At 43.4% G+C, this 12,585-nt stretch overlaps 1 long non-coding RNA gene across 2 annotated transcripts in view; it reads right to left on the reverse strand.

Moving 5' to 3' along the window:
* Positions 1 to 12,585, reverse strand: part of LOC309369003 — a 68,627-nt gene that overhangs the window by 13,820 nt on the left and 42,222 nt on the right. For both annotated transcript variants that reach the window (XR_014167998.1, XR_014167999.1), the window contains exon 3: positions 10,505 to 10,577. This is a non-coding gene — a long non-coding RNA (uncharacterized lncRNA). The remainder of the gene's footprint in view (positions 1 to 10,504; positions 10,578 to 12,585) is intronic.

The following is a 12,585-nucleotide window of genomic DNA, read 5'->3' on the forward strand; positions in this document are numbered from 1 at the left end:
TGACTCACGCAGGAGCATGGCCCATGTTTGCACTGGACATGTTGGAAGATGTGGTGGCACCGTTCGCATTACAAAAGCTACCACAGAGATAACATTTTCAAACATAGGGGGTCATGGCTTGGCTTTTGAGAAAGGGGGGTGAGGGTTGCAGTACTTAGCTAATTGGGAACCACTGAATGAGAGTGAAGTGTAGCTAAGTTCCCACAAAGCAAGACACAGTGAAGAACCACTGTTGAACTAACAGAACTGGACAACAGGGGCAAAACAACTGCTTATATACATTTCTGAAGGCCAGGACCACTCCAACTCTCAATGTGATTGGCTGTTTAAACTCCAAAGCTGCGAATCATAACTCAGAGTTTAAGGGCCAATGGCAGTGTCCCAAATACTGAAATGTTCTGTGATTGGATATCAAAGCTCAGATTCCTTAGTCCAGACTTAAGCAGACCACTGAATACATAAGAGAGCATCCCTGAAAGGCAGCCAGCCCAAACCTGCCTGCCTCCTTTCATCTGGTTGAGGAAGTTGTGGATCTGGTCGACAGCTGCCTCCTCCTCAGGCTCAGTGTTGCCATTGTGGAACTTAGCAGGGGAAGGATGGGAAATAAATAAGAATGTGTTGGCTTTGCCTGTCATTGACTCTGCTCCATCTATTGTTGGCTTCTCTGGCTTCCGCCCTACCAATCCCAATGGTCCCCAGTCACTGCTGTCACGGGCAACACTGTCCTCTGTCCCTCTTTCTTTCTTTCCTTCCCTCCATCGTCTGATGTCCTCTGGCATCTCTGCCTCCCAAAGGCTTGCACAGCTGTTTGTTGCTGCAGCCCTGTCTGCAAGCTCCTTAAGCAAATGGTGCCTCTGGGGTTGGCCAGGGGGTGCTGGTTGTCAGGAGCTGAGGTGGCTCAGAGACCAGGGGTGGCTGTGGCGGCTGCCTGGAGGATTCCTAAGGAGAGGGGAGAGGAGGCTGAGGGAGCACTCCACAAAGGAGGGTGTTTGAAAAAGGGTGAGAGGCTGCCAGCTTGGCAGGCAAGGGGTGACATAACTGGGCTTCTGAGCCCCACAGGGGTGCTGCAGAAAGAATGTAGCTGGTCAAGGGAGTCATGGACTCCAAAAGGTTGAAAACCTCTGCCATATGCAAAAAGCTGTTTACATGCATAGATCACTTGCTGGATCAGGTAAAGGTAAAGGGACCCCTGACCATTAGGTCCAATCGTGACCGACTCTGGGGTTGCGGCACTCATCTCGCTTTATTGGTGGAGGGAGCCGGCGTACAGCTTCCGGGTCAAGTGGCCAGCATGACTAAGCTGCTTCTGGCGAACCAGAGCAGCACACGGAAACGCCATTTACCTTCCCGCCGGAGCGGTACCTATTTATCTACTTGCACTTTGACATGCTTTCGAACTGCTAGGTTGGCAGGAGCAGGGACCGAGCAACGGGAGCTCACCCCGTTGCGGGGATTCGAACCGCCGACCTTCTGATCGGCAAGTCCTAGGCTCTGAGGTTTAACCCACAGGATCAGGTATTGGGGGCCTAAGGCGAGCTCCTTTCCAAAAGCACAGCCAGGTTCAAATGTGAGCTATCCTGCACTGCTTTCAGTGGGATGCACATTTGGGTTTGCCAATGCTGGTTGAAAGCCAGTGACCTCTAATACTGACATTCAGAAACAATATGAAGGTAGCACACATTTGCAGTCTTCAGCTGATTTTCTTTGTTTTGTGGAAGAGCCTAGATTGACTCAGCAATGAAGATTTCCTAGAGTTGCATGTCTTGCAGAATCCATGCCTTACCTCTATCTGGGCATCCTGCACACCCCCACACAGGGCACACACTTTACTAAGCGAGGGAATGAGAATATGCTCCAGCAGCAATCCTTAAAGCCACCAACAGAATTCAAAGGCCTTTGGCTTTGATGCTCTGGGCATAGAGGAATTTCCAAAGCTTTTGGAACTGGACTCTAAAGCAAGGGCCACAAGCCAAGGCTCTTTGCATTGTGCAGGTTTTTATTATGGGTGGCTTCAGAAGTTCTCAATGGGAGAGATGTGGCTGTTTTTAGAACAGAGGGCTGAATAGGTTTATTGTGGCCTTAAAATGTCTACAGTAATTAGCTACACCCAGGTCAGTGCACCAGCACAAAGAATTCTGGGTCTGTACTCAGCCCTTTAGAAGGGTTCAAATGGGTGGATGTGGATGTGTTCACACCATACATTTAAAGTACTTTTTCCCTCTCCCTCCCCCCAACAAAATCCTGGAAACCAGAGTTTAAGTGTTAAGGGTGTTGGGAATTACAGCTCTGTGATTAGTAAACTACGATTCCCCAGGAATCTTGACAGGAGGCTTAAAAATGTACTTAAAATATATGATGCGTATGCAGCATTTCACTTATGTAATGCTTATGAATTGCTTTGCAGATTTATTTTCTGAAATGCCCAAACTCTAATTGAATTAGTCTGGGTTAGTTGTCTCCTGGTTTTATAGATACGGCGCCTGGGGTTTTGCAGTCCACTTGACTTCCTGTTGCTGACATTTGCACGGAGAAGGATTATTCAGTTCTGAAATTAATGTCATGAGAAACCAAATTGGTAATTAAATTACTTTTGAATTATGGGGAATGCTTTGCTCTGCTAGTATTTTCTGTGTCATATGCTTTGATAAAGGGCCAGTATTTTAAATGCAGAAAGAAACACACAGACACACACACACACCATTTATAGGGCAGCCACTCCAACCCTAGAGGGCAGAGGTGTCATCAGCCCCCATATTCTTTAGCAGGAGGCTCAGCCCCTCCAAAATTGAGGGGGCAGAGGAGGCCGAACTGCTGACCTGAGCGTGACACAGCATCAAAGGTAGGATCCTCCTGAGCACAAGAGAGGAGGAGCCACAGCCATTGAAGCTGGGCAAGGCTTCTTCCTGACAATGCACCTCCTCCTGATGACACACACAACACGGTGTTGCTGCCCCACCCCCAATCTCTGTCTCAAGGCTGCACCTCTGTTATAAAGTGCACTTCTATACACGCTTACCTGGGATCAATTAAACTCAATGGGACAGAGTAGACATGCATAGAATTGGGCTGTGGATGACGAAGAAAGAAAAACTTACCTCCCTTCCACAGCCTCACCCTTTGAGCTGTTTATTTTAAAATATTTATAAGCCTCTTTTCTGATCAAAGCTTACAACCAACAAAAACTACATGCATTTTTTTAAAAAAAAATAAAAAATCCCTTGAGGAGTGGTTCATTGGTATCCCTCTAAATGAACATTACAAGGAAAGACCAAACCGTACCCCTTGACGGACATTGTGCTTTTGCATCCTCTCAGCAGAATAGTTAAGCATGTACTGAAGGAGGAGTAGCAGGTTAGATGAGAAAGATGTTGCTGGAGAGGAGTGAAAAGAGCCAGGTTTTGTCTGTCTTTTCATCGCAGCCTCTTATCTGAATCTGTGCAAAATCGACAGAGGTTGTGTGTGTGTGTTTGATAGGATCCTCCATATTTTCAAGACTGCTGGCAAACCACAGCCCCCAAACATTTCAATCACCTCAAGACACTCAGCTGTGTGATTATTTTAGGGCTATGGTTCAAAGACTCTGAAAGCACTGTCCAGTTCTGGAAGACATTCTCAGTTTATTCGCTTCTGACTTTCAATCTTTCCTCAACTAATGCTGATTAATGCTGTGAGAAAGGAAACTGTGCTGATGCCAAGGGCTGTCTGATGACTTTGACTAAGAATATTGTCAGGCACAATAGCGATCTCAGTCTCAGGAGCAGTTTGGGCTCAGGGCATGTCAGGCTTTGGGGCAGAACTGAGACCAGACAGGATTCAAGGGCTGAGGAACCTTGGACCGGGCAGACATGATTGGAGGCAGATAGCGCAAGCAGGAAGTGAGGCCGTAGCTTAACACCAATGGAAGGTTACCACAATGGGTGACAAAAAGTCCTTCTCTTGACTCCTTGTCTTCCAAAGTACTACAATTTGGTATCTGGTTCTAGGCAGTAAACTACACAGAACCTGTGACCTTCCAGATATTGTTGGATTGCAGCTTCCATTAGCCGCAGCCAGCATTACCCAGTAGCTTTTGCAGAGGTGTCTAGGGATGCATTTACCAGCTCAGTTGGTAGAGCTCAAGGCTCTTAACCTCAGGGTTGTGGGTTTGAGCCCCATGTTAGGTGAAAGATTTCTGCATTGCAGGGCGTTAGATGACCCTCATGATCCCTTCCAACTGTACAAATCTGTGTTTCTGTTATTCTATGATTACCATTGGTCAGGGATGATGGGAGTTGTAGTCCAGCAGCATTCAAAGGGCACATGTTCCCCAACCCTATACTATAAATTATCACGGGGTGGTAACACATCTAAAGGTAAAGCCAATCATTTCATCTCCAGCTGCTGTTTTTGGCAAGAGGTGGTGGTGATGATGATGAGGGCTGAGGCTACATAGATGTCAGTTCATTTACATTCATGCAGGTTTTTAGCTCTGAAAGAAATCAACGCTGTCATCCTAGGAACAATCCTATTCCACTCCTGAGATTTCTTTACCACTGAATCTCAGTGCATTGTAGGAGGAAAAAGAAACATGCTTCTTATCCTAGGCTCTGTTCTCTAAGGACGCTGCGTTACATCATAAGCTTCTTCACATTTTTAAAGGCTTGCTTCTGTGCCACTGATCAGATGAATATCTGTGTCGAACTTGCATTTCAGCTTCCCAAAAGTTGGCCTCCTTTAATCCTGGATTAGTGGCTTGATCACAGGAGAACTCTTCCCTTCCCATACTAGAAAGCTCTGCCACTTACCGCATGTGTGAATTTCACTCCTGTACAATGTATAATTTTCACTAATTGTTTTTGCTCTGATTTTTAGACTGTCTTGAAAGGATCTTTGTTTACAGTGATAGCAGAGGGTAATATTTCCAGTACCGGTAACCATGGCAATGAATAATTCTATTCTCAGATTCAGTGCCAGCTGCTGTCGTGTCTTGATGGTAACGCTCAGCTTGTTAATGAGAGACTTTACATGTACTGGAGAGGAAGATTTACACTGGTCCAAGAATGAGCTTTCTGAAAAGCACATTCTTTTCCTTTTAATTTCTAAAAAAAGAGACATTGAATCTACAACTATTTTTCATTCATAAAAACACTTTTTCTTTAAAATAAAATAAATAAATAATAATAATAATGCTAAGACCCTGGGCAGTAATTTCATCATACAATGACAGCTTTACATTTTAAAACCCATGCGCTTCCCCCCTTCCCCCCAAGCAAAAGGAAGAACATGTTATGCACGCTTAGGTATAGGGCAGAGATTTGATTCAGTACACATTTAAAGAAGAATGAATAAAAAATTACAATTTCTAAAACAACACGAGAACCGAAGCACAGCCATCTTTCAAAATTTGCTCTTATTTTCTATTCTCCAACCAAACAGTGTTTGCAAAAGTATATATTAGGAAAAGGTTCTTGCAAAAATGTGTAATTAGTCAAAATACATACAAAAATGTATTTCTTGCAAAAAAAATTCCCTAAAATGCTGATGAATTTTCAGGAGTTTTTAAAAACAAAACAAAACATGCACACACAAACAAATTACTGCAGAAATGTGGAGAAGTGAATTTAAGATTGGAGAAAACAGAAACTGACAGAAACAAAATGGACACATCCTTCAATCCCTATTTGCATCACATACCTCTGTATTTAGAAGTAACCATCATTATGTTCAACTAGCTCGTGAGCACAAAATAGCTGTTGAATAACCCACCCCACCCTCTGCAAAGCAGGTCTGGACCCAGATCCAAGGCTTGGGCCATCTGCTAATGATGCCCCTGTTCTTTTTGAACACAAAATATGCAGCAAAGTATAGCATGGAAATATAGGCTGTAAAACCTTTAAGATACGCCAGTCCAAGTGAGTACCAAAATTGTCTCCTTTTAAAGTTCCTTCCAAAGTTTCCCCCTACCCCCAGCACAGGAAAAGACCACATTCCTGGCAAGTTAAAAAATGATTTACTTACAAACTCTCCAAAGGTCAGATTCATATGCTTTTCCATACATGAGTCAAAAAAGTTGCGCAGGCAATAAAATGTAGCTTAGTTACAAAGTGCTAAAAGTTCCTAAACTGATGGTATAGGAACATGAAAAAGGGTGGTGAAAGTTATGCAACTGAGCTGGAACAACCAGCTCAGACCTCCTCACACGCTGAATTCACAGGTCGACTGGGGTGGGGGGAGAGCAAAGGCTTGATTACCTATTTCCTCCCAAATAAGAGGAAGTGGCATAGCTAATTCTGTCAGCACACTTTACTCTATGGTCTAAAACCCTTCATGCATTAATTACACTTAAGCATGTTGGTTATATGTGATTGGTTATCCCACAAAATCTCCTCATGGTAATTCTTCTGGCTCAAAGGCAAGTCAGAGTCAAACTAGATGATAACTTGGAGTTGTAAAAGGGTAAAAGAGTATTGGGAAATGAACCATAATGAATTGAAAAAAATGTTTTAAAGTACATTCCCAAAAAAACTGGAGTTCTTTCTGTTGGGGATAATTCAGACTGAAATTCCCAGGTGTCAAAAAAGGTTATTTATGTATGCTACTACTGCAGCCAGTGTTTTGTTAGCCCAAAAATGGAAAACAAGCGAGATCCCAACCAAAGAAGAATGGCAACCCAAGTTGACAGAATATGCGCAGCTTGCAGACTTAACATATAGAATAAGAGAGCAAGAAGAACATATGTTTAAAGAAGATTGGAAAACATTTATTGAATATATGGGAAATAACTGTGTGCAGCTGAAAACGCTGGCAGCATTAAGATAAATTCAACAGTGTAAATAAGTTTTGATGGATGTAATAATGGAAAACTGAATGGTTTAGTTTATGAAAAACATGCAGGGTTTTTGTTATGCAAAATAAGAAGGGAAGTCAGTGATTAATGTAAAAATGAGTATGTGTGGCCCCAACCCCACATGTTTCAATACATCACAGAAGAGAGACTTAGAGCGGAAGGTTAGGAAGCTGAATCTGTAGAAGGTTCTAGAGATGAGAATTCAGCCCTAGGATTGAAAAGGGTTCCCTGCTCCTGGCCTGGTTGGGCAAAGCCCTTCAAATTTGTTTGGAGGTGATGAGGACTTGCAGGTGAGAATCTGCAGGCAGGGAGAGGTTTGAACATCTCCTGCCTGCCGGTCTACTCTGAAAACGCCCCCACCACAAACCCTTGCATTAATGTCACAATTAATGTCACAAAGGCGAATGGAGTTGGTGACCCTCTTAATGGCTTAATTCAGCCATGAACCAGCTCTCAACTCTCAATTTTACAAAGAGCGAGACTTATCCTTAAGGTACTCATCTTGCCTACGACTCGTCCAGCAGTAGAGTTTGCCGGCAGAATATATGCCGGTGATCACAATCCAATTGCCTTGCACCAATTTCTGTAACGAAAACATCTTGGGAGGAGGGGCTATTTTTAGCACCATGCTCTCAAAGCAAAGCTCTGCCTAGAATTCTTAAAAATGTATTTATGTAGGATGACAGCAATGCTTTTAGGAACAGGGGGTAATATGGAATGCTTTTCCAAAGGTAGCAAGCATGCAGGGAGTTGATGCTGACATCCAGTTCCTTACTCAGCCACTAATGGAAGCTGGAGCAGAATTAATTGTGATGTAGAGTTAGGCCAATCCTCCTCTAGTTAAAAGATATCTTCATTTTTCATTTGGGTTTGCAATTCTATCATAAGCTATTTATAACACCCCCCTGTTTCGGTGCAACACTGCTCATGCGTCTCCTCCACCCTCTGCCCAATGAAATGAAGGCAAGCAAGGAACGCTCCATCTGTGCCTTGCAGAAGGATCTCATCCATTATCTGCAACAGTGCTCTGGTTTCCCCCCTTTTTTTAATCACTGAAGAAAAGGGTTTAAATATTTTACAAGATTGACATAATAAATAATTGAACGCTAGTTAAGAATAACTGTAACTCTTGGTGTCTGGCTTCCGTGCCTTTTCCCCTCTTCTCTGCTTACCACCTGGGAAAACATTTATATTTGTCCTAATAAATACAAGGTGGTATTCAACTGAGTTTTTACTCGCAGTACATCTATTGAAATTAATGCACCTAACTTACGGCCATTCATTTCAATAGGTCTACTCGGAGAAAAACTTGAATACTACCCATTTCTGACTGCGGCTGTAAATCACCTCCCTGCACTCTAGTCTGAGGATGCTTCAAGTACATGAGACCCCATAGGTAAAGGTAAAAGTACCCCTGACCGTTAGGTGCAGTTGCGGACGACCCTGGGGTTGCATGCTCATCTCGCTCTATAGGCCAAGGGAGCTGGTGTTTGTCCGCAGACATCTTCTGGGTCATGTGGCCAGCATGACTAAGCCGCTTCTGATGAACCAGAGCAGCACACGGAAACGGCGTTTACCTTCCCGCTGGAGCGGTACCTATTTATCTACTTGCACTTTGCCATGCTTTCGAACTGCTAGGTGGGCAGGAGCTGGGACTGAACAACGGGAGCTCACTCCTTCGTGGGGATTTGAACCGCCGACCTTCTGATCGGCAAGTCCTAGGCTCTGTGGTTTAGACCACAGTGCCACCCGCGTCCCATATGAGATGCCATACTTAGATCCATTTACCCAGGAGCAAACCCCATTGAAATCAGGGAGCATTACTGAGTAGCCATGCATTGGATTGCACTGTGATAAAAATAAACCTCACAGGCCTGGGCTGACAGCTGTTATGAAGCAGATTTCATACATTACATCTTGAGGCAGAAAGGTAAAAAATATCAGACTTTTATACTTCTCTAGTAAACATGGTACAGTGGTACCTTGGGTTAAGAAAAGTCCTGTTTACGCACAATTCGGTTTACGAGCTCCGCAAAACCGGAAGTAGTGTCCCGGTTTGCAAACTTCGGTCTAAGAACAGAATCCGAATGGTGGAAGGGCACAGGCAGTAGGAGGCCTCATTAGGGAAAGCGCGCCTCAGTTTAAGAACAGTTTCAGTTTAAAACTTCCAGAACGGGTTAAGTTTGTAAACCAAGGTACCACTGTATAAAGAACCCTGAGTATTCCAAATTCAAGCTTCCTGTGTGATATGATAATACCATATGTTGGTTATAGAAGGCTGGTTATCCCACAACCAGCATGTTTTTAATGAATGGATCTGTGAGAACGTCATTTTTCAATGGCTGTTAGATAAACACAAGGGTATTTTTTTTAATCAGTTATTTAATGTTACTAAGTGGGTATTTCCATGTGCTTGTAACATAGTTGTGAAATTGACCTTTCAGGAATGATTTGGGTCTTGCAATAAGTCTTGAAGTTCAATTCCAAGGACTGATTCTTACAGCCAGTTGAGTTGAGTTGAGTTGAAGTTTAATCCTGTCTCTAACAGGTGTGATAATATCAATAATGTTTCTAGATGACATTCATCATGCCCTGCTTCAACCCACTTCTCAAAGATTTTTCAAGACAGAATAAATCTTCTGTCTTAAAATATTCAGAAGTACATGTATAAGCGTTAACGTGCTAAGAAACCTAAAACAATGGTCCTTCCCTGGAATTAATCTTACCTCTTTTGCTATTCAGAAGAGGTGTAACAAGCAATTATGGGTCTCAGCACATGGAGAAAGGCACATTTTGAAGATTTTCCATGGTAAATTAATCATTACACTTGAATATAACGTTTATTTTTAAGACAATCTTAATTTGTTTAATATTTACATGTCGTTTATCTATTAAAATAATAATGAAAGACAGAAGATTTGCTAGTAATCTAGTATCTTTCTAACATTTTTACTCAACAGGTGAAAAAACCCTAAAGGTGGGAAATAAAATAGCATGTCTCGATGAATACTTTTTGTGGTGAGCACTGTTTTTCTTTTGGATAGCGCTGGAGATCAAAATTATATGAACCATATATAATGAACCATTTTGGATTACTGTTTAAGCCAGAGTTTGCCTACAGATATTGTTGGGCTACAGCTCCCATGATTCCCAGCTTACATGGCCAGTGATTCAGGATGATGGGAGTTGTCATCCAACATCATCTGGAAGGTACTACATTGGCTGTCTCTGCTTTGAACAAAAGATTGCCAACTTTCTCAGGGCTGTCTTTATCCAGGGGTGCGGGGTACCCGGGCACCGAATTCTGGAGGGTGCCTCTCAATCGGCAGCAGTGAAAAGCAAGGGAGCAAAAGTCCCCACCCCCCTCCTCTGTCGCCCTGTTACTCCATAGCGTCAAATATTCCCGACAAGTCAGGAAACAAAAGCAGTTTTTTGCTGCGTCATTTTTACAGGTGAGCGATCCCCCCCCTAAGAAAAAGTGAACAATTTCAGCTTCCTACCTCCCGAAAAAAGCTCAATAAAAGTTAATTTGGGGGTGCTGGGCAGATCTTTGCACCCCGGCGCATATGCTAAAGACGGCCCTGAACTTTCTTTCCTGACAGAAAAATGCTCTTAAAAATCCCAAGTAAACACATACAAAAATCTGATTTTCCCTCTGCCTTCTACAAGACCACTCACCTGAGTCCATTCAGTGAGTCCTCATCTCCTTGTGAGGATCAGGCTCAGCTGATCACAAGTGCAGTTTTCTTTCCTAGAAAGAACAGAGTGAGGGGCGCTTCAGATCAGAACACTGGCTGTCTTTTCTCCCCATGGCTCTTTATGTGTGGATTGGATCACAGCAACATATTCAAAGGATTTCAACCCTTTTCACTCCGAGCTGTTGGGGTTGAGAGCAGCTGAGGGGGAAATAGAAACACCTGTTTTGCATTCCTAGAAGAGTTTGGATTTGATATCCCGCTTTATCACTACCCGAAGGAGTCTCACAGCGGCTAACATTCTCCTTTCCCTTCTTCCCCCACAACAAACACTCTGTGAGACTTCAGAGAAGTGTGACTGGCCCAAGGTCACCCAGCAGCTGCATGTGGAGGAGCGGGGAAGCGAACCCGGTTCACCAGATTATGAGACTACCACTCTTAACCATTATACCACACTGGCACACTTCCTAAGGGGGGCAATGGCAGTTTTGAGGTTCGGGTGCAACTTAGATTGGAGGAAATGGCAAAGGGAAAGGGCTGTTAACTCCCTTCCTCTGCCCTGTTCCTCCTAGTCAATTACCCCCCTCCCTGGTTAATTACTTTTAACTGGAAAATAAAGAACTCAAATGTAAATGTGTTCTTTCGTTCTCATAAACCACAGACTGAGACAGAGCTTTGGGAGTAAAGAGGGAATATTAGCTGTGGCTAATATTGAATGAGGAAACAGGAACAAGTTCCTCCCAGTGAAAAAGCAGATCTTCCAATGTTGTCAAAATACAGTATGTTGCCAATTTTGGAATGTTTTGTGTTGCGAGTGTTGTGTTTGGAGTGTTTTGTGTTGTGTTGTATTTCCTCAAGCATTTACAGTGGTACCTCGGGTTACATACGCTTCAGGTTACAGACTCCGCTAACCCAGAAATAGTACCTTGGGTTAAGAACTTTGCTTCAGGATGAGAACAGAAATCATGCTCTGGGGGCGTGGCGGCAGCAGGTGGCCCCGTTAGCTAAAGTGGTGCTTCAGGTTGAGAACAGTTTCAGGTTAAGAACGGACCTCCAGAACGAATTAAGTACTTAACCCGAGGTACCACTGTACTAGCAGTATTGAAGACAGGGACTAGGCAACATTAACTACTAGTGTGACCCAGCAAGGTCTGAGGTTCCTCTTGATTTACATTGCTGTAAAGGAGTTCCTGAGTACTGTACCTAGAACAGCTGTTTTAATTTGTATAAATCAAGGAGACAATCCTAGAAAGGAAACTAAAGCCAGGATACAACAAATTTTAGCCAGATTGGTTGATTGTTGAATCTGGAATCAAGTTGGATCTGGAATCAACTTCCTTCTCTACTGTGTTTTATATAATCAGCCAGATAAAATTCCCTAGCAGTGTGTTTTTGTGTGTTTGTGAGAGAAAGAGAGAGACCAAAGATTGGTTAAGTTTTCACTGAGGAAAACCAAATCATAATGAATCTGGGCTGGAGCATCTCTCATTTTATGAGCTAGCTCCAGAATCCACTTTTCAACAAAGCCACATTGCTACTCATTAGAAGTAATTAATCTCCCCTGTACTCTCTGCTTGTCAGCTCACTGAACTGTCACATGCTCTGTCAGCCGTTAAGAAGCAGTCAGGCACCACAGGCTGACAACTTTCTCAAATTTCTCTCTCTCTCTCTCTCTCTCTCTCTCTCTCTCTCTCTCTCTCTCTCTCTCACACACACACACACACACACACACACACACACACCCACCCACCCCAGGTCCTTTTCTCACAGGTGTCAGCTGCTGATGAACCAATGAACAGAACGACATTATAGATTGATGGCCTACCTCTGGATTTTCCCACACATCCCAACGGAGATTAGATACTACTAGAAACCAGAGTTCACATTCTCTCCCTTCACCCCAGCACACACTCCAAGTGTCCTTAATTTTCCAGAGATGGTCCTGGATTTAGGGAAACCATTCCTGTTTCTGATTTGATCCTGGAATGTCCCGCTTTCGCTTAGGATGTCCCTATTTTCATTAGAGAAATGCTGGTTAGGATTTATCCAACCCTTAAGCCTCCT

The sequence above is a fragment of the Podarcis melisellensis genome (genome assembly GCF_964234715.1).
Source record: "Podarcis melisellensis genome assembly, chromosome: 4".
Lineage (NCBI taxonomy): Eukaryota > Metazoa > Chordata > Lepidosauria > Squamata > Lacertidae > Podarcis > Podarcis melisellensis.